Raw genomic sequence first — 23056 nt, 5'->3', positions numbered from 1 at the left:
ATGTTCCAACAACCGATTCGATGAAAAAGGTACTACATATTGTAGATCTCCATTGCAGGAGAAATGCCACACCATGATTTTAATAGATCTTTTAAGACATCCCTTTTAAACTATGCCTTAATCAGCCTTGAGAGACATTGGTATTAGCTTTTAATTATTTTATTCAATTTATTGGGCATTTTTCAGAGAAAATAATTTTAAAAACTTTTATTTGCAAACAAAATGCTTATGGTTTAAAATTTGATGTTTATAAATAAGTGAAAAACATGAAGGTCTATATTGCATGGTTAAAATCTTCATAAAACTATTGTCACAACTAAAATGAACAGTTTTAGTAGTCTGTTATTTTAAAAAAAAATTAAATTAAATTGCAAAATATTTAAGAATTTTTTTTTTTTGATATTTTTACCAATCCTGATCAAATTTAAATAATCCCAAGGACGATTATCAAATTAAAAATACAGACATCATTTTCTTGCCTTGTTTATGTATATTAGCTACTACTAAGAATTTCATTTGGTTGTCAAGGTCATTAACTTTTTAACCCACATTACATTCAATTTTATTTCAACACTTTTTTGTCTTAAAGATCTATGAAACAAAACTATGATGAGGCATATTTCTTCATTTTAATTTGCACTACACTGTATTAACCAACACTGGTGAAGTTTAAACAGGAATAACAGATCTGATTTTAAAAGAGCTGTAAAAAAAAGTATGTGAGCCAATGCACAATAGTAATACCCTCACTCTGATGTGAATATAAACTTAGTATCATGTTAATGTTAAACAAGTTCAATAACGGGCACATGCAGGGAAATAGTAAGATTACAGAAATGAATTTAATCCTGCCATATTGCATGCCTCAGCAAAGAATGTGCCCAAAATTTCAATCATCTGCAATGAGTAGTTGCTGAGAAAGTTGTTTAAAAAATTTCTTTTGTATTATATAGACAGATACACAAACAGGAATTTGACATCAGATGGCATACCTCAGTAAAAATGTGCAAAAATTTCAAGCATCTGAAATGAGTAGTTGCTGAAAAACTGACAAAAAAAATTTGCTACTGACAGACACATGGTCAGACCGACACACAGGGATAAAACAAAATACCACCCTCTCCTTTGAAGCACATGGGAGGGGGGGGGGTTAAAAACAACTGTAGAAGTTCGGGCTATACGGACCGTGGATATCGGCCTGAATAGTTCAGTGGTTAGAGCACCTGACAAGTAATGCAGGGGTCCCGGGTTCGATTCCCGGTCCAACCATATGTTTTCTTTGTGCATTTCTCCTTTCCTACTACATTTGGTGGCCAGTGTGGGGGGCTTTGTTCAGGTTACAGTGTTTGTGTAAATTAATAATTCCTCGCAGTGCCCTAGAACTTCGAGGTCGAAGAGTATTTAAGGAGGGAGCAATGTAATAGTTCGAGCTATACGGACCGTGGATATCAGCCTGGATAGCTCAGTGGTTAGAGCACCTAAGTCCTGACTAGTAATGCAGGGGTCATGGGTTCGATTCCCGGTCCAGCCATATGTTTTCTTCATGCATTTCTCCTTTCCTACTACACTACATTTACATTTATTTATTTTATAATACTTTCAGCTTCATAGAATGTTACATGTATTTTCAAATAATTTATAACTTGGTTTAACTTTTGCATATTTTAATCTTTTTGCAGGTTATTGAACAATCTCTGAAAACTGTCAAGTAAAGAGTCAGAGCAATTGTAGATACATGCACAGAAAATGAAGAAAAAACTCTACTGAAACCATGGCTTAGATATCAACATAAAATAATTTCTTTTCTCAAGTATATCTCTTTCCCAAGTATTCCAAAAGTGGATCTTTATCAAATTCAAAGTGAAGTATCACAGGGAGCATGTGAGATTGTGAAACAGTCTGCCTACAAAAATTAAAAGGGAGGAAAACATCTACACGTGTACCAAAGATGGTTGCACACTATTGTTCTCTATATATTTTCCTTCTGATTTTCATGTACAGTCTTCTGTGTGATTTTTAAGTTGGGTGCAGTAGTAGACTTCTCCTAACCTTGTGTAGAATTTTACAATTTAAATTCTGAGGAAAAATCCTGTTTTTAGTGTTCATTCAGTTATAGTAATGGGCCACTCTCCTTTTTAACAGCTTGATGTCAAAATATCTCTCAATATTGAATGCTTATCAAATTGTTTTAACCGAATAAAAAACGTATCATATTTCCAAAACCAGATTTGTTCTTTTTTCGTTTTTAAAAACAATCTCTTTTTAGCTCACCTGAGCCAAAGGCACAAATGAGCTTTTCTGATCAGAATGTGTCTGTCGTTGTTATCATCGTAAACTTATCACATTTTCATCTTTTTCTCAAGAACCACCGGTTCAATTTCCACCAAACTTGCCACAAAATATCCTTGAGTGAAGGGTATTCAAGTTTGTTTAAATGAAGGGCCAAGCCCTCTACCAAGGGGAGATTATTATGAATTAATGAAAAATTAATGGCATCTTTTAAAAATCTTTTCAAGAACCATTGGGCCAGGAAAGATGAAACTTATATGGAAGCATCCTCAGGTAGTTTAGATTCAATTTTGTTAGCCCTTCTGAGCCAAAGGCTCAAAGAGCTAATGCTATGACCATTTGCACGGTGTGTGTCGTGCGGTGTGCGGTGTGCGTGAACTTTTTAGAATATGGGCCATAACTCAAGAACCGCTTGGCCAATCAGTGTCAAATTTGTTACACGGTATCCTTGGCCCAAGGACCACCCTATATACTAAAATAAGGGTTGGGACCCTTAAACAAGGGGAGATAATCAAGAAAACAAAACCAAAAGTACTGGTTGCTAAAAAATCTTCTTCTCCAGAACAACCAGACAGATTTCCACCAAACTTACATACAAGGATCAGGATATGTTGAAGATTAAAAATTGTTCAATTCATGACCCTGGGGCAAAGGGCGTGGTCTCAAGGTCACTTCAAAGTGGACCTAAATTTACAAATAATAAAAATGTTTATATTTTGCTTACTATTATGACTAGGATCATCAAATCTTGTAAGTTGATGCATCTCAGGACACGGTGACCTACTTTTTAAAATCTGTAAGCATTTGTTTTCAAATTGATTTGAGGGCATATTTCGGGCACTTTAAGGCCTATGATCATCAAACTTTGTCAATTGATGCATCTTGGGTCCTTAAAAAACGTCAGCTTAAAAGTAGGTCACCGTAACCTACTTTTTGAACTTTATGACTAATTCTTTTAAAAATATTCAATCCAATTATTTCAGACACTGAGATGTTTAGAATCATCAAATCTTGTAAATTGATGCATCGTGGGACCTTAAAACATATTTATGAAAAAGTAGGTCACTGTGACCTACTTTTTAAATTCTGTAAACATTTGCTTTCAAATTGATTTGAAAGGCATATATCGGGCACTTTAAGGCCTACGATCATCAAACTTTGTCATTTGATGCATCTTGGGTCCTTAAACAACGTCAGCTTAAAAGTAGGTCACCGTGACCTACTTTTTAACTTTATGACTAATTCTTTTTAAAAAAATTAATCCAATTATTTCAGACACTGAGAGGTTTAGAATCATCAAATCTTGTAAATGTTGATGCATCTTGGGGCCTTAAAACATGTCTATGTAAAAGTAGGTCACCGTGACCTACTTTTTCAATTTTGCAGGCATTTGTTTATGAATTGTTTAAAAGGCATATTTTTGATTATCTTCAGACCTAGGAACATCAAACTTGGTCAGCAGATGCAACTGTGACGTTAAAAAATGTCGACCAAAATATAGGTCACGGTGACCTAGTTTCAACATTTTATGGCTAAATTTTTGTATCTTAGGTATTTTTTGTCTTTGAATCATCAAACTTTGTGAGTTGATGCGTCTTGGGTTTTCGGAGAAAGACGACCAAAAAGTAAGTCACAGTGACCTACTTTAAGCATTTTACGGCTTTATTTAGGTATCTACGGTACTTATTGGCTTAGAATCATCACACTTTGTAAGTTGATGAATTTTGGGTTTTCGGAGAATGACGACCAAAAAGTAGGTCACAGTGACCTACTTTAAGCATTTTACGGCTTTTTTTTAGGTATCTACGGTACTCATTGGCTTAGAATCATCACACTTTGTAAGTTGATGCATCTTGGGTTTTCGGAGAATGATGTCCAAAAAGTAGGTCATGGTGTCCTAATTTTTGACATTTTATGGCTTTTTTAAGTATCTACGGTACTTATTGGCTTAGAATCTTTGTAAGTTGATGCATCTTGGGTTTTCGGAGAATGATGTCCAAAAAATAGGTCATGGTGTCCTAATTTTTGACATTTTATGGCTTTATTTTAGTATCTACGGTACTATCTGGTTTAACTTTGTTTGTTGATGCATCTTTGGTTTTTAGAGATTGTCGACCAAAAGTAGGTAATGGTGACCTACTTTTGAATATTTCAAGGACTTATAGGCTTATAATCATCAAACTTTGTTGGTTGATGTATCTTGGGTTTTCATAGAATGTAGATAAAAAAGTAGGTCATGGTGACCTACTTTTAAATATCTCAAATACTTATTGGCTTAGAATCTTCAATCTTTGTTTATAAATGCATCTTGAGTCCTCAGAAAACTTCAATCTTAATATATGTCACTGTGATGTACTTTTGGTTTTTTATAGCTTTATTATTAAAAATATTTTTAGTCCTAATTGGCTAAGAATCATCAAACTTTGTCAGTTGATGCAACTTGAGTCTTAGGATACTCAGGGTTAGAGGCTTCAAATAGAAGTGATAGATTGTACAATTTATCAGAAGAGCAATTCAAGGCCCTTGGGCCTCTTGTTTAAATCATGACCCCCAGGGGTAGGTTTGGGCTACAACTGAAGATCAATGATTTACATAGGAATATATAGGCAAAATCTTTGAAAATCTTCTTCTCCAGAACCACTGGGCCAGGAAAGATGAAACTGATTGAAAACATCCTCAGGTAGTCAGATAGTGTACCAGTAGATTCAAGTTTGTTCAAATCATGACCCCTCAATGGACGATTTAAGTTTTTCACAGGAATGAATACACTGGAAATTTTTAAAACTCTTCTTTTAAAGAACCACAAAGCCATGATTGGTCATATATTTAAGTAAGCATCCTCACTTAGTGTTGATTCAAGTTTGTTCAAGTCATGAACGGGAAGTAGGGGCTGGATAGGGTGGGCCATTATTGGGGATCAAAGCTTTGCCTAGAAATATAAAGGAAATTTTTTCCCAAGAACAGAACAGCCATTTTAATTATATTAAAATGGAGGCATTCTAAGGTAGTACAAAGTCATACAGGTTCAAATGAGGGCTTCAAGAGGTAGTGCTGGAACACATTGGGTGGGGGGGATTTCAAATGAATGAATAGGAAAAAAAATCATCTGCGCAGAAAAAGCAAAGGCATTTGTTTTATAGAAGCATCATCAGGTAGTTGGTAATTTAAAATTCCAGACTCCAATCCCCATGTACACTTCTCAATACTGAAATGATTTCTGCGTTATTTCCTAGCCATGGTGCTCAGGTGAGCCATGTGGCCCATGGGCCTCTTGTGAATGAAAAGTGTTGCTACTCAAAGAAACGACCTGTGTCAATGAATGTACAGGTGTGTGGAATATGAAAGCACTGGCACAGTCTTGGCTAAATTTAAATGTGGGTCAGACTCCACGGTTAAGGTGGAAAGATGAAATAAAAGGTACAAACGAGAAGGCCTTACAAGAAACACACAAATGAAATATTAAAGTCTTAGCACCATTTGTTATAAATATATGGCCATGGTTAATGCTTTTCAAAAGTATATCAACATCCAAGATCAAAATGTCAATATTGTTTGTATGTTTGGGGAGGCCTTGTTGAATTGAATACAATTATGAAATATAAAGGTCTTAATAGTAACTGCTCAAAAGTTATTTCCTAGGTTAAAGTGTGTCAAATTCTAAGGTGAAGGTCAAAAGGTAAAATATTATATATTATTAATTCATATATCCATGCAAAGGACTTGTCACAGTAACCTAAAAGTATGAAACCCCTAGCACAAAATTTCACGCGTTGTAGACAAGGTAAAAATTTGGTAAATTCCTCCGAAACTGGTCATACTCCAATGTCAAGATATCAAATATTTTGGTACATAATGAAAGATCTTGAGGGAATACATAAATTATGTTGAATATGAAAGCTATAGCCTCAACAATATAAAAGTTATGGACAATGTTAACGTTTTTGTGGACAAATAAACAGAATGGTTGAGAGGGCAAAAACTACATGTATATACCCATATTCTTTGATTCCTTGGGCATAAAACATGTAAAAACACATAATAAACGTACCCCGTAAAAAACATCTTTACCAAAGAAAAATATTGAAAGCATTTCAATCTTATTTTGTCTTTCCACTGTCAAATGAAAAATATGCTTTTTAGTCCATTGTCTAAACACTTGAAACACTGAAAGACTTGTTGCTAAGGAAAATTCAATATGGCTATTTCCATGGCAACTACTCAAATATTTTAGAATAAACTACGATTCATCCCTTTTCTCAATATTGTTTCATATGATGAATAGATGGGGTCTTGTTTGAATTACAATGTAACGATGTATCACCCTCTGTCTGATCTTAAAAAGACCAGTATTATTACTATAACTCACACGCATAGAACATTTTACAGCATATTATATTGAATGAAAGTTTGCAAGGTTTCCATGACAACTGTGCATGTGCCAAGGAACACATTAACATTTTTTAATGAAATAATCAAATGAATTAATGTTGAGCTAATTGAATTTTTTTACATGAAAATTGAATATGAAGATCATAATTATGTCACTTTTTTACAACAAAAGCACAATACATGGACATATATAGTTGCTATGACAACTAGCAAAACTTATTTAAAAAATTCAAAATTCTGCATCAATAAACGATACATGTAGATTGATCCAAATTTTAGCTTTTCCAACAATTTTTAATCTAAAAAATATGTATAAACACAAGAAAATCCATCTTGAAATATTTCTGATGTTGCCATTGCAACGATTTTTAAAGTCAATTATTTTGGATTTAAGAAAAAACACAACTTTTATTTTTTTGTATGTTTTTCATTTAGTTCAAATTCACATTATACTTGATTGAGATGAAAATCTGTCGCTGCATTTTTCTTTAATTTATGCTCAAAAATGTATAAAAAATGAATTTTTCAAAAAATGGTCAATTTAGCAAAACATTGAGATTTTAGTGATTAAATTAGATACAATGATGATAGACAAATTTAAATAACTTGCATCCTTTTTGTTGCTTTCAGTCTTGTTCCTAAGCAGATATATTTATTTTATATTCAAATTTTTCGGTTGTTTGATTATTTTTGATTAAAAAATGTCAAAAACAGTGCTGTGAGAGGCGTCTAGGAGGCCATAAGTGAGCCATGTATGGTTACCATGGTAACGGAACCCCCAATTAAATTATTTTTGCTAAATTTCAAGAAAGATTGTTGAATAAGTAATAAATATAAAATTTGATCAAAAGCGGTGACATCACCTTACCACTCATTATTGAGAAGTTTTGGTTCTTATAGAGAATGGCTTTTAAATATTAACAGCAAGGAGATGCACACTTTTCGTCCATCAGTTGAAGTCAAATTTAGACCTAGATAAGCTGCAAACAACTATATTTTGCCCAGCAAGAAAATTGCATAACAAGGTTATCCTGACACTGAAACTGACCAACTAAGCCAGAGGCACTCCTTATCTAATATTTCGAAGGTTTTGGGGAGTGGATCTTAAGATATGCTACTTGACCGAGGTTAATTGTCAGTGTGAAAATTGTTATGTGCTAATTTGAATTATTTTTATGTTTTGTGAAAAGATAGATTATAGAATTAATACACACAACAAAAGCACAATCTAATAAAATAAGACTTCTCAGATTCGCTCTGAATAACAATATGTGCAAGAGTACTGAGTATACGGCACGGATGCATACATGTATTTTAAGAACATTTTAAGAACATCAATTCGGTATAAATAATTGTTTTTATTAATTCTATAGTAACAGGGAATTACAGTGAGATCACAGGGGCATCTTAATTATCCACTCTGTTCTCTACTTCACATATAAAAATACACAAGGGAAGAATCAAAGTAGCACACGATTTTTAAAAAAAGTCAAAAAACAACTTATTTGAGAAAAGTTACACAAATCCTGAAAGGAGGCCTTCCGAGTGCTATTGAAAGACTTCGGGTACTACCCTATTGTCATCCGGGAAAGTTATCATATCTTGGGCGAAGAGTTTCACACTGTGCAGAAAGCTGGGGTTTTAGTTGGATAAAAGCTATTTTCGATGGATATATCTGGAATATTTTAGCCTGGATAAGTACTAAGACATTATTTGCATTAGTTCCTTTCAGGATTTGTGTAACATTTCTCAAGTAAGTTGTTTTTTGACTTTTTTTAAAAATCGTGTGCTACTTTCGATTCTTCCCTTGTGTATTTTTATATATGAAGCAGAGAACAGAGTGGATAATTAAGATGCCTCTGAGGTGAGATGTTGGATACAGATGTCATTATTTATTAAAAGCTTATATTTAACAAAAAAACTGCATTCAGAATTTATCAAATAAAATAACCTTTTTGTAACATAATTATAATGAAGATTTAAATGTAGATCATTGCCATACTTCATATAAACTCATATTTTCATATCTAAAATTTTATAATGGTATTAGCTTTTGGTACAACTCTTTTGAGTAAATCAATTCATAATGCACGCGTTTCGTTTATTATGTATAATTAGGAAATATTTTCTAACAATGTATACAGATTATAATGTGTATATATTGCGAAAAATACAGTGACCTTAACAACTAAAGTGCTCAATACTCATTACCATTTATTTCAACGTTAAATTTTCCTAAATTTCCTAAAGTTGAAAATATGGTGCATCTTCCACGTTCTTTAAACGTTGCAATCAACAAACAGTCAACTTTGTATTTTTAAACCCTGTTTTAACTCTACAATATGAAAAAAATATTCCACGTTGAAAACATATTGAATCTTCAACGTTGTTTCAACGTTGAAATATCAAAAAATCAAACATTGAGAATCTGTTGTAGCTTCATCGTTGAATATCGACGAGCATTCAACGTTGAAAATATGTTGCAGATTTAATGTTGTTTCAAAGTTGAAAAAAAGTTGAGGATTCAACGTTGAAACCTCAACGTTGTTTCAACGTTGAAATATAGTTGATCAACGTTGCAATCTATATTCCACCGCCTTTTAACGTTGAAAAAACGTTACGTGCCTATACTGCGTTTAAACATTAAATGTTATTTTTAGATCTTAGAAATAAATAATCTGAACGAAATTAATATTCATACGCAATTTTAAATTCGTGTTTTCAGATACTGCGGTCGAATTTTCTCTAACTTGGTGTAGTGTAGCAACTTTTAGACTTCCGGTCAAGAAACTGTCATTTATGCTATTGAAACACATGAGCCTAATGAGTCGTCACATAGTGTACATTTGCATCTGCACTCTTTTGTCTTGTTTTGAGAATTTCCAGCATTAGCAATGAAAATCAATTATTTTCAGGAAATATAGGCATCACATCCGGTAAAGAAAGAAGGATTTTTCCCCGGCATTTAAGTACAAATCTTATGATTAACAGCTACAAAACCTCAAAAACCCAAAATACTGTTAAAAAATTTATCAAAAATGCAAAATTTTGATTTCTGTTAAGAGGGCTTAAAAGCAACTTCCAGTAAGAAGAAAGAAATTCATTCAAACGTTAAATAATTGATTTGGCAAAGTAAAACTTGTCCTTACTTTTTTGTACATAGTTATATAGCCCGTATATAATTTTCAACCTAAAATTAGGGTTTTGCGTTTCTATTGACGGGGAGTATATGTATACAGAAATGTAATGTTTTTAGATTTTTTTTTTTTGAGATCGACAAGTGTTTGTTTTTTCACTTTTTTCATTTTATTTAGTGATGTAAGGATAATATATCAATCTAGATAATAATTGAAAGCAACTTTATAACCACTATAGATCAGGATTTAGCGATAAAAGGATAATATATTAATGTAAATAATACAGCAAAACTCGTTTAGTACGAAAACGGACATTGCGAATTTACGGCTATAGCGAAGTCATCTTGGATCCCCAGCTGTACAAATTTAATGAATGTCTTATACGGTTATAACAAATTACGGATATAGCGAAGTAATTTCATAGGTCCCTGTGACTTCGTTTTAACCGAGTTTTGCTGTAATGGAATGTAACTTTATAACAACTACATCAGGATTTAGTGATATAAGAATAATAAATTAATGTAAATGATAATGGAATGTAACTTTATAACCACTAGATCAGGATTTAGTTATATAAGGATAATATATTAATGTAAATGATAATGGAATGTAACTTAATAACCACTAGATCAGGATTTAGTGTAATAAGGATAATAAATTAATGTAAATAAGCATGGAATGTAACTTTATAACCAATAGATCAGGATTTAGTTATATAAGAATAACAATCTTATTAAAATCAGATGCTCAATCCTGTCACATTTAAACTATTGATTCAATTAGTATTTCAACTGAACATGTCATTGATCAACTTTAAAATTTGAATATAACAAAGCCTCCTGGTCCTGATGGAATTGCACCACAAGTACTAAAACATATAATTCCTGCCATCAGTAGACCACTAGCTAAATTATTCAATTTGTCACTGAAAAACAAACAAATTCCATATATCTGGAAACAATCAGATATAACACCAGTATTTAAAAATAAAGGGAGCCCAGAAGATCCAGCAAATTATAGACCATTATCACTTACTAGTAGTATGTGTAAAATCATGGAAAAAATTATATTTAAATATCTCTACAACTATATGAATGATCACAATCTTCTCTCTAAGAACCAGTCAGGATTCCAACCCGGTGATTCCACTGTTAATCAACTTGTTGAAATTTACAACACAATCATATCAAATCTAGATCAAGGCAAAAATGTTAGGTTTGTCTTTTGTGACATATCTAAAGCTTTTGATAAAGTATGGCATAAAGGTCTATTGTTAAAACTGCAACAATATGGTTCCAAAGGTAAAATCTTAGGTTGGATTGAAAATTATCTTTGTGATAGAGTTCAGAAGGTATTGTTAGAGGGATACTCCTCAGGATTGGAAAGTGTCAATGCTGGAGTTCCACAAGGCTCAATTCTAGGACCATTCCATTTTCTTATTTGTATTAATGATATTGCTGAAAACATACAAAATCAAATACGACTGTTTGCAGATGACACATCTTTGTTTGTTATTGTCGATACTGACATAGATAACCCAGCAATATCTCTTATTACAGACCTTGGAAAAATAAGGCAGTCGTCCCATCAATGGCTAATTGAATTCAACCCTAATAAAGCTATTAATGTCAATTTCACTAGAACTCAACGAGTACATCCAAATATTACATTTGGAAACACAATGAATATAATTTCCCAAAATGAAAGTCATTGTCACCTCGGACTGACACTTCAGTCTAATGGGGGCTGGTCAAAACATATCGCAACAATTTATGAAAAAGCTTGCCTGAGACTAAACATACTGCGCACATTAAAATATAAATTAAAGAGAGACTCGTTAATAAAAATATACCTTTCATTTGTTCGACCAGTTGTAGAATATGGGGATGTGGTATGGGATAATTGCACTGAAGAACAATCTAAATTATTGGAGGGTGTGCAGGTGGAAGCTGCATGAACAGGCATTAGGTGTAATACATCAAAAAGTAATTCATATAAAGAGTTGGGATGGGACATTTTAGTTCAAGAGGGGAAAATCATAAGCTCACATTGATGTATAAAATATTTAATAATCTTACCCCTGATTATATGAATAAGATGCTTGAAGGATGTACGCCAATCCAGCATAATTACAATTTGCGCAACCCCAATTCATATCGAATCCCAATCATTAGAACAGTGTCATACTACAATAGCTTTGTACCATCCACTGTACTGTGCAACTATATACTCAAGAAGTGGTGTAAATCAGATGTGGATACTTAAAAATTCTAAAGAACTTTTGGACAATTTGAAATCACAAGACTTCACAAAAATCAACAGCTTAAAAACTTACGACTTTTCAACTTTATACACAACAATTCCCCACGACAAATTAAAATCCAGGCTTTTTGATATCATTGACAGCTGCTTCTTCAACAAAAATGGAACTCGTAAATTTTCTTACCTCGTCATTGGTCATTTGAAAAATTATTTTGTTAAAACAGATTCTGATTGCACACATAAGTACTCTGAAGTTGACATGAAGAAGATGCTTGAGTTTCTGATTGACAATATCTATTTGGTTTTCGGAGACCAGGTATTCCAACACTCTATTGGAATTTCCATGGGTACAAATTGCGCTCCGTTATTAGCAGATTTATTTTTATATTCATATGAAGCAGAATTTATACAAAATCTTATGCGTGAAAAGAAGAAAACACTTGCTGTGGCCTTCAACTCGACATTAAGATACTGTATAAGCACAAATTTTCGTGGGGATAAACTTTCGTTGTTTTTTCATCTTACAATTGGTATGAAAAACGTCAGTCAGCATTTGACTCAATGATAAATTGTATTTGCCGACAAGGTCATTGTATCGACCATAAAATTTACGAAATGATGACTTTAAACGAGACTGTTGATATTCTTGTTTCATCAACTTGCTTGTCAATAATTTAACTCGTTTAAGAAATTGCTGTTACGTAGAGCATGCTCTTGCGTATCGAATCAACTGAGATATATATATTCCGTATGCAGGTGATGAAGGTATATTGCTGCATAAGTAAGGGAAGTTCACGATAGAAAAGTTAAAGTCATCACGTTTATCATATAGCTTGGTTGTTAGATTACTATTAGTGTCTTTTTCAAGTAAAATATTCAAGTATGAAGCAGAAGTGTCGGACTCTGTGGTATCTTTTATCTCAAGCTCACCAGGATATATCGTGTCGACGTAGGAATGGAAATTATCATTATTAATTGACAATGTCGATATATCTAAATGTCGAGTTGAAGGCCACAGCAAGTGTTTTCTTCTTTTCACGCATAAGATTTTGCATAAATTCTGCTTTATATGAATATGAAGTGATCCACATTGAAACTTGCCGGTCAGAAGTATTCAGATTTCCTAAAGTTTATTTAAGAAAAAAATAGGTGTAGAATTTAGAATTAAATTATAATTGTCATTGTGTACATTAATTGACAGAAACTTTTCAATTCACTTTTTGTCCCTCCCCTCCCCCCTCCTGGTACATAAATACGTTTAATTTCCTAGCGAAATTTATGCATGTATTTAGAAGAAATAACTTCTACGAACAACTTGTTCATAATGAATTTAATTTGTGCCTTTTTCCTCGCAATTGCAATAATCTTTCTAGCTTTCAATTTGTCTGTGTCTTTGCTTTATCTGATTACGCTATGTAAACAAATATCTTATATATTAGCTACAGATCTGTAGCTCTCTGGAATGCAGTTGGAATTAATAGGGATGTCCGTCCAGGAGGCTTATTGTGCACAAAAAACCGCACTTTTTCCATTTCTTTCTCCGTTATATAAATTATGCTACCACCTAAAAAATTTACTAACCGTGTTCTCCAAGCAAATTTACTACTCCCACAGCAAAAGATCCCCTAAATTGTTGTTTATAGCCCCTCTGGGCCTGATATATTGAGTTCATCGAAAATTTGATGATATATACTGTCATACGTACTAGGTTGCAAAATAATTCGGTCCATTGCGCTTCCTGCATGACTTGCACATACAGTTCTGTTGTGAATGAAGTAAAATATGTAAGAAACTCAATTATAGTTAATATTTTGAAATATATGGTGAAAAAAACAAACCACTTTTTGTGCGCAATAAAAACACTTTTTCAATTTTTAACATTGTAGCTCTTTGGCCTGGTCTTCAATCCTATAATTTTTTAGACCAGCGAGCTACAGATCTGCAGTTTCTTATAAATAGGGTCTAAAACTGAGAAGAGAGAGAGAGAGAGATTTCTCTTAACATTTTGAATTTGTTTTATTTATTAATGCAAGAAAAAACCAAAGCATTTTTTTTTCTTTTTAGTGATGTAGGTCTTAAAACGTTATCTTCCGTACTAATGTAGAAGGAAGGTATTTCCAGGAAAAAATATAATTACTGAAATAAATCACTGATAGTATTGACTTAATATTTATTCATATACATGTATATTTGTTTCTTCAGCAAATTCCTACCTCCTCTTTCTGATAAAGAATTTGATTTTCTTTATAAGCAGTGTAGGCAAATAACTGATTTGCTGTTCTAAATAATAAAATAAACAGAAAATTTCATAAGCAAATTCCTTGAGCATTTAGTGTGGTTTTTTTTTATTTGTAGTTTATAACTAAAAAAAACATTTTGTAACCCTTACGTGTATTTGCGTCTAATTTATTTGGGTTGTGTCGGAAACGACCACCAGTTTACAATGGGGTTTTTTTTGTAGATTGTGTAACATTCACATACATGTACGAGGATAAGATAATAACAGGCCCCTAGAAAACACCGAAGTGTGAGTAGATTGTATTTATAAAAAAAACTTGACGGTCCGGTTTGACAGATCAGTTTTGTTTACCGGGATAGGGTGTGTGCACTAATGGAGTACGTGAAAGGCAAATCTTTGGATAAATATTGCTAAACATTTTATAATTTTTGTTTTACCTATCGTATGTTCCATTCAACTTGATCAAGCTTGTACTGTCGGCATCTGGTAAGCAATGTAAAACGATTTTGCATAGGTTTTAGCGGATATCTTTTACTTTCATATAATTTGAATAAATATTTTTCTTTTTTCTAATTATTTATGTACTTATTTTGTGAAAAAAATTTTTTTTTCAATGATTTTTTCCCATGATATAGTATTTATTTTCTAAAATCTAGCGGAAGACAGTACAAGTTTAATTTATATTTTGGGGGATTTAGTGTACACACTAGGCCTTCTGGAAGCGTGTGCAATAGCCCTTGGCCGCAATTGATCACATACGAGGGTTGTCCAAAAAGTTCGTGGACAATGACGTTTTTATTAAAATAAATGATTCTATATGCATCTATTGCATATCAAAATATTTCTCATGCAAAAATACGGCAGAATGATTTAATTTTTATTGATGAAACTTAATATTTTTGTAAAAATCGGGGTCTTTAAAGATCGCAGATTGTGCGCACGGGTCAGTCTGATGTTACGCTAATTTCATTATAACGTCAAACATTTGGATTTTGACTTAACACATGTTCATGGACACACACTACATTTCTTTTTTAAGGTGCAACGCACCTCGAAGTGTTAGCAAGAATCTTTAAGTATAGTTTATAATTTATTTAATTTTTAAAATTCAAAACAATGCACACAAATTTACGAACGTCATCTAAATTAACAGTTTGTATACCCAAACTGAACAGCCCAGTCCGACGCTGCACTAGATTTATAACAAAGTCATGAATGGAAATCTCCATTTACAGTTAATTACATGTGTATATAAATTCTTGTAGTGTCTTCGAATTTGTACACACTGTTGAAAAATCGTATATTCGAATCCCAAATCGATACATTCAATATAATTCAATAATTTTGAGTTGTTTTATCAAATATTGTGTCTCTTACATCGATTCAACCGTTATAAAACTTAATTTTTTGACCGGACGCTGTCCCGTGCCGACGGACGACATCACTTTTTTCTGCTAAGTTTTGACAAGTACTTGTTAAGGTTTTCTTTGTGTATTTTCGTAGTAAGCGATATTTAAGATATCATAAAATGATAAAAACCTCCTTATTTGTGTTACATAAAATTTTTATTAATTTCTTACGTGTTTTATATAGAAAATAATAATTTTAATCCGAACTCTTTATATCAGAGTTTACATCATTTTAACCTTGGTCTGTGCGCACTATCCGCAACCTCTAAAGTCCCCGATATTTACAAAAATATTACGTTTCATCAATAAAAACTAAATCATTCTGACTTGTTTTTTTCAGAAGAAATATTTTGATATGCAACAGATTTATATAGAAGCATTTATTTTCACAAAAACGTCATTGTCCACGAACTTTTTGGACAACCCTCGTATATTTGAAATTGTAACTATCGCAGGGTAGAGAAATATGGCGGACACCCCTTTGCGAATAATACGTTTATGACTTTGCACAATAGCTTTAAAATATAATTGATTTGTCTTATGTACATGGCAGACCACTGAGAGTATTTAAAACCAACGCTTCTTTAGAATTATTGGTATGGTCCTGCTTCTCTGAGGTAAGCCTTATTTGCGTTTGTTTTAATTTATTACTTTATAAAGTTGTAAATGTCTTAAAACACCCAGACACGGAATTTCTAAAATATGCACCTTTAAGCTATTCCATTTCATATTTCTATGTTCTGTTATTTATAGTTACATTGTATTCAAAACTGTTTGAGTCTTAAAAGTACAGTGGATTGTTTGTGTCTTTCTTTGTCGGTTCTATTTTCTGTAAAAACTGTTGTGAAGTATAACAGTTACTGCATTGTACATACTGCACTGTAACGTTTCACAGCGTAAATTATACGTCTATATTATTTTGTGTATGATATTTAACAGATCTTATATTATATCATTCCTGTATAGTTGTGTAGAGATGGCGGCCCGTACCAGTCACATTTCATTGTCTTGAACGCAAGACGGACGTGTAATCTCCTCGGCACTGGAGAGGAGGAAGTGTAATCTCTTCACACTGGAGAGGGGTGTCTGAACCTCCTTAGCTTAGCGGCAAGAGACAGTAGTGTATCCCAAACACTGTTTGGAGCCATAGACTACTGACATTCGAGGAACACGGAGAGCCACACACCAAAGCAGTTTATTTTGCTGTATCATATTTTGTTAATTAAAATGTAAAGTTTAAAAGTAGAAAAGATTTTCTGTTATTTATAAGAGTGGAGTTTTGGATCACTATTGTTTACGCAATGTCATTATTTGACAGATCCGCTCCTTTGTTTTTTTATTATTATTATTATCGCTACACGAGGTGTAGCGACAATAAAATACAAAGGAGCGGATCGAGGATCTGATTTTAATCAGATTGATAAGGATTATATATTCATGTAAATAATCATGGAATGCAACTTTATAACGGTTACTATTAGATCAGGATCCTTTCTTAAGAATCGTGCACTAGTGATCTGTGATAAATTAAAAGAGCGTATTGTGCAATATTCATCAATTCCACATCATTTAACAAGTGTTGTCTTATTATTGTGACTAATAATTGTGTGAAATTCACAAAGACATCTCACAAAGACTTATCTTTTGAAGCGCGCTAAATAAACTTTAGAGTATGTATAAGGACATACCCTTAAGAGATACTGACTTTTTACCACCATGGACATAAAGGAAACATTCCGTATGGAACGCCGGGTCTGTCTTAAATGAGGTTTAAACTTTAAACTTTATATGCAGTGTTTCCTTCATTATATGCGGTACAATTTTATCATATGAAGTAGTTTTTACAATATATCGCGTACAAGTTCCACTATATGCAGTACTTCTTTCATTGTATGATGTAGATATGTCATTATATTATCTAAGGAATGAACCTTAATTCAATTTATGATAAACGATATAACAAATATAACTTGGGACAGTTTACGCTTTATAAACCGACAGCAGACATTCATTTCTTAATTGTCTCCTTCATGTCTCTGTTACTTGGATATTACTCATACACATTATCACATCCTTCATGTTGAATCTCCCAGTCAAATATAGCAGGGCGTATTGTGCAACATTTAATGTGTCTTTTATCTTGGGAACACAAACATTTTCTTAAAATATAAAAGCAATTTAAGCGGTCTGTTTGCTGACTATTCATTTTTCTTTTTCATTTGTCTTTTTTCTCTTCTGTTGTTTGTTGCCCGCGTGGCGCAGTGCTTAGAGCGTCTGCTCTGGTGTCGCGAAGTAAGGAGTCAATCCTTACGTCGTGGGTTCGAATCCCACTGTTGAATGGAGACCGTTTCTTTAGATTAGACCGTATAAACCGAGGCCCCATGTCTCAGTGTGTGTTGGCACGATAAAGATCCCTCCCTGCACAATGGCCCTGAGTGCCGAGTATTAGACAAAATTTGCAGCTCTCCACCGGCAAGTGGTGGCGTCTCCATATGCGTGAAAAATTCTCGAGAGGGACGTTAAACATTATACAATCAATCAATCAATCTTCTGTTGTTTTAGTCTATACAAAACGGTTTTGTGTCTAATTTTGACATCATACATTACAGTGTCTATGAGGTTCCTTAGTTTCTGGGCTTTTATTAACATCTTTGGCTGATGGTCAGAGATTTCTGCATGACATATTTTCATATCAGATCTGATTCCTACCAGAACACAACTGTTGTTATGAAGAATCTCACTTCCGATGTTGTGAGCGATTTCTCTGTGTTTTTGACGGTTTGTTTTGTATGTTGTTCTAATGTCTTGTATTTGGTGATGTCTGTGTTCTGCACATTGGAAACAGACAGAAAGTTCACATGAGTGACAGAACATAACATAGATTTTTTTCTGGATGTCTCGCACATATCTCTTTTTTTGGATGTATTTAAATTTCCCCCGGTATATTATCACATCACGGTATATTGTATCAAGATCAATAACATGTTTCTCATTACACTGTAGACATAGTTCATGTTTACACGTGTTACAGTAGCTTAAAGGAATTTAATCTCGTGACGAACCCGTATTTACAGCCCGATAGATGTTTTAAAATGACACCTTATTTCATCAATGTTATTTAAGGAATGAAGCTTATTTTAACTTATATTATACTATATACCATAAATCCGGAAATTATTGCTGTAGAAAAATTTTAAGCAAATTTGCGAGTGCATTGAATTCGCAAAAATATTTTTCTTAAAAATAAATCACCAATAAGAAAATGTAAACAAAGCAGTGGTCATTCGCAAAATTTTGAAACGTAAAAATTAATCAACAGCATTTTTACCCGAGTTCGCAAAATAAAATCGACGTAATGAATTCCAGATTTACGGTAACATACATAACTTGGGACAGTTTACGTTCTATAAACCGGCTGCAAACATTCATTTCTTACCTGTCTTCTTCTTGTCTCTGTTACTCGGATATTACTCAAACACATTATCACATCCTTCAGTTGAATCTTTCCCTCAAATATAGCAGGGCGTTTTGTGCAATATTTAGTGTGTCTTTTATCTTGGGAACACAAAAATTTTCTTAAAGAGTAAAAGCAATTTTAGCGATCTGTTTGCTGACTGTTCATTTCTGTCTTTGCTAGCAAGGTTTCTGTCTATTTTTCTCTTCTGTTGTTTTAGCCTATACAAAAGGTTTTGTGTCTGATTTTAACATCACATTGTCTATGAGGTGCCTTGGTTTCATGGCTTTTATTAACATCATTGACTGACGGTGGGATATTTTTGTGTGACAAGTTTTCATATAAGCTTTGATTCCTGCCAGAAGACAATATCTGTCATAGAGAGTCTCACTTCTGATGTTTATATATATATATATATATATATATATATATATATATATATATATATATATATATATATATATATATATATATATATATATATATATATATATATATATATATATATATAAGCACTAAAAATGACCAACGACACGAACAATAAAAATTGTCAAATTTTCGGGACGCCCTGTCCCTTCCTCAGGACAAAGATAAAAGTTAAAAAGTCATAAGAACAAAGGAAAAATAGAAACAAAAACAACTAGCTTTACTACTAAGCTACTAAACACTAGATATTTACATACTTAATAAATTACATGTTGAATTCGAAATTTATTAAGTATGTAAATATCTAGTGTTTAGTAGCTTAGTAGTAGTGCTATTTATGTTCCCCAAACGAAGTTGGGGAACATATTGTTTTTACTCGGTTTCTTATTATTATTATTATTAAGGTCTTCCGTCTTCAGCGAAAGACCTTCTTGTTATTCGTTTGTTTCTTTTCCACTGTTTATCTTATTATTTTTTTTCTTACCGATTTTGTGCACGCGATTTCTCAAAAATGGCTCGTTAGATTTTTATGAAACTTTCAGGTCTGATATAACATTAAAAAATATCGATACCCTTTTTTTTATTTTGATGACGTCACTTCCGGTTCGGAGATTTTCGCAGTTTTGTGATTTTGAAGGGTCAGTTTGTCCGTCGCTCTTCTTGAAAATCGCTCATCTCAGGAAGATGAAACCTTTTTAGGAAGAAAGAGCAACATATGTAGATTTGCATTGTGATGTTAACTTTCACCGGAAGTACTGCACGTTAACGTTCGGTATGGGCTGAAAAAAGTCATATTGAGCGTTTCAAAATTTCTAACAATTTTTCTATTATATCATTTAACTCGTAAATATTTTGTTAAAACATTTAGAACAAAAGTTGTGAAGAATTCTAAGATCTTTCAATTGATATCTCGAAAAAAGGGCTGATCCCTAAAATAAGGGATCTAGAGGGGCCAAAATTTTTTAATTGATATCTCAAAAAGTATTGAGAATTTGTAAAACATCAAAGAAGCAAATTTGTTCAAAATGTCATGCTTAATCTATTTGTGTCATCAAAATACGTCCAGCGTCGTCACTTCCGGCGAAACCGGAAGTAGTCAAAAACGCGTATTTTAGCCATTCTTGTCAAGTTTTTGGGTAACATATGTCTCTGTTAGCATAAAAATTTATTTTCCGTCCGTCGTCATCACTTCCGGTTAAACCGGAAGTAGCAAAAATTTGCATATTTTTGCATTAATTTACATAGCTTTAAAGGATTCAAACCATTTTAGGCGTTGTTTCTCATTTTTGTTAAAAACGAAAGCTACTTCCGGTCAAACAGGACGGAAGACCTACTCGTTGCTTTGCAACGAGCTCGGCTCTAGTTATTATTCTTTTTTCTTCTTATTTCTTCTCCGGTACTTTTTTGTCCGGAAGTGTTCTCAGGAACTGTTCACCAAACTAAGTTAAAACCTTTTTAGGGTTAATAGGTGTGTTGTGTAGATGTGCCGAACGAAGGTCATTTTGCGCGCATACGCCTGCACGTGCGGGCGCGTGAAGTGAGTGAAATGACTGATATAATTAATATGGCCGTAACTTTTACATTTTTTGATGAAATGCTTTTAAACTCATTACATAAGTATATATTAATAGTGTTAATTTTATGACACTGTCAAATTAGCACGAACTTACGCGCATGCACGTGCGCTGCAATCTGATTGGCTGAAACAAAAATCTCAATATCTCTAATTGTTTTTTGACAAAATGCTTTGAAATTTAGACATTTTTCATGAATTAGTATAACCTACAATATGATATGGAAAAAATTTCATGAAATCACGCGCATGCACGTGCGCTGCAATCTGATTGGCTGAAACTTTAAATGGCTATATCTCCTTTGTTTTTTGACAAAATGCTTTGAAATTTAAAACATAGTCATGCATTAGTATAGCCTGCAATATGATATACAAAAAATTTCAAGAAATCACGTGCATGCACGTGTGCTGCAATCTGATTGGCTAAAACTTTAAATGTCTCTTTCTCCTTTGTTTTCTGACAAAATTCATTGAAATTCAAAACATTGCCATGCATTAGGATATTCTACAATATGATATAGAAAAAATTTCATGAAATCACGCGGATGCACGTGTGCTGCAATCTGATTGGCTGAAACTTGAAATGGCTGTAACTCCCTCGGTTTTCAACGAAACAGGATGGGATTTAAAACATAGATAGATATAAGGACCTCCTACAAGAAGGTATGGTCATCATGCACGTGCACGCACGTGCGTGAATTTGGAACAAGTGAAATTAAAAATACACTTGAATGAGTGATTTTTAATACTTTTGAACTAAATGCTATAATTTATAGTATATTTAGATATATAGATAGTGTAGACAAGATGATATGATCATTACGCACAAGCGTTCATGTGCGCATGCGTGCAATACTAAAATTTGAATATAATTCGTATCCTTCCCGTAAACATTGTTAAAGTCAAATATGCACAGAGGTTGTCTTATTAAATCAGGCTTACAGGGAATATGGCACCAAAAGGGAGTTGGGGACCGTTTGGGGAACATCTGTAACGGTTCCCGTTACAATTAGCACTAGTTGTTTTTGTTTCTATTTTTCCTTTGTTCTTATGACTTTTTAACTTTTTTCTTTGTCCTGAGGAAGGGACAGGGCGTCCCGAAAATTTGACAATTTTTATTGTTCGTGTCGTTGGTCATTTTTAGTGCTTTATATAAATTTCCATCCGTGACCTTGTATCTACTTGATAGATCCGACATTTAGGATATACAGTGTTGTTGGTTTTTTAGTGCTTTATATATATATATATATCCAAAAAAAATTATCAGTCATTGGTGCTAAGAATTTTTTTATTTTTATAATTCTTATTTTTTCTCCTAGTGCTTCCAGCCTCAAAATCTCTATTCTAAAACGAGAACCGTTCTCTGAATGAACGTGAAGACATACGCAGTACATCTACTAAGTTTTTTCTAAAAATAGATAAATTATAATTAAATAAATAACCACCGTGCTGCTACAGTCTTTTTTTTTGGTGGCCGACCATACATTGATTTCAATATCATTTAATTTCAATAAAATACTTAATTCTGATTGGTTTAAAAATTCTTTTGATACCTGCATCAATAAAATCGAGAGTTCGCTTGCACTAAGCAGCCGGAACTACTTTGGCAGTCTCTACATGTATACTAGTATTTCCCGATTCCAGGTTACTATCAAATACTTTTACTTTATCATGTTTAATAAATATTTTCCTGAATTTCGAAACCTGTCCGTTACTTTCCTGACTTATTTTCTACTTTCGTTTCATTTTGAATTATCCCCCTTTGCTAAATAAATAAAATCGTCTGTATAACAGCAATACAGTTTTGTGAAAGAAATCGACATACTTTTGTTAAATGTTTGGCTTTGAGATATCTTGTATGAACAATAGAATTCTGAA

The 23056-nt window shown here is 32.9% G+C and overlaps 2 protein-coding genes across 3 annotated transcripts in view; one reads left to right on the top strand and one right to left on the bottom strand.

Annotated features, from left to right (window-relative positions):
- LOC134274558 (PRA1 family protein 3-like) overlaps positions 1 to 23056 on the top strand; it is a 142026-nt gene that overhangs the window by 58828 nt on the left and 60142 nt on the right. The gene's annotated exons all lie outside the window — the stretch shown is intronic.
- Positions 1 to 23056, bottom strand: part of LOC134274555 (uncharacterized) — a 140428-nt gene that overhangs the window by 87545 nt on the left and 29827 nt on the right. The gene's annotated exons all lie outside the window — the stretch shown is intronic.

Source organism: Saccostrea cucullata, unplaced genomic scaffold (assembly GCF_032062105.1).
Source record: "Saccostrea cucullata isolate Sc308-1 unplaced genomic scaffold, CSIRO_AGI_Scuc_v1 ctg2876, whole genome shotgun sequence".
NCBI lineage: Eukaryota > Metazoa > Mollusca > Bivalvia > Ostreida > Ostreidae > Saccostrea > Saccostrea cuccullata.
This window is presented reverse-complemented; position numbering and strand designations above follow the sequence as displayed.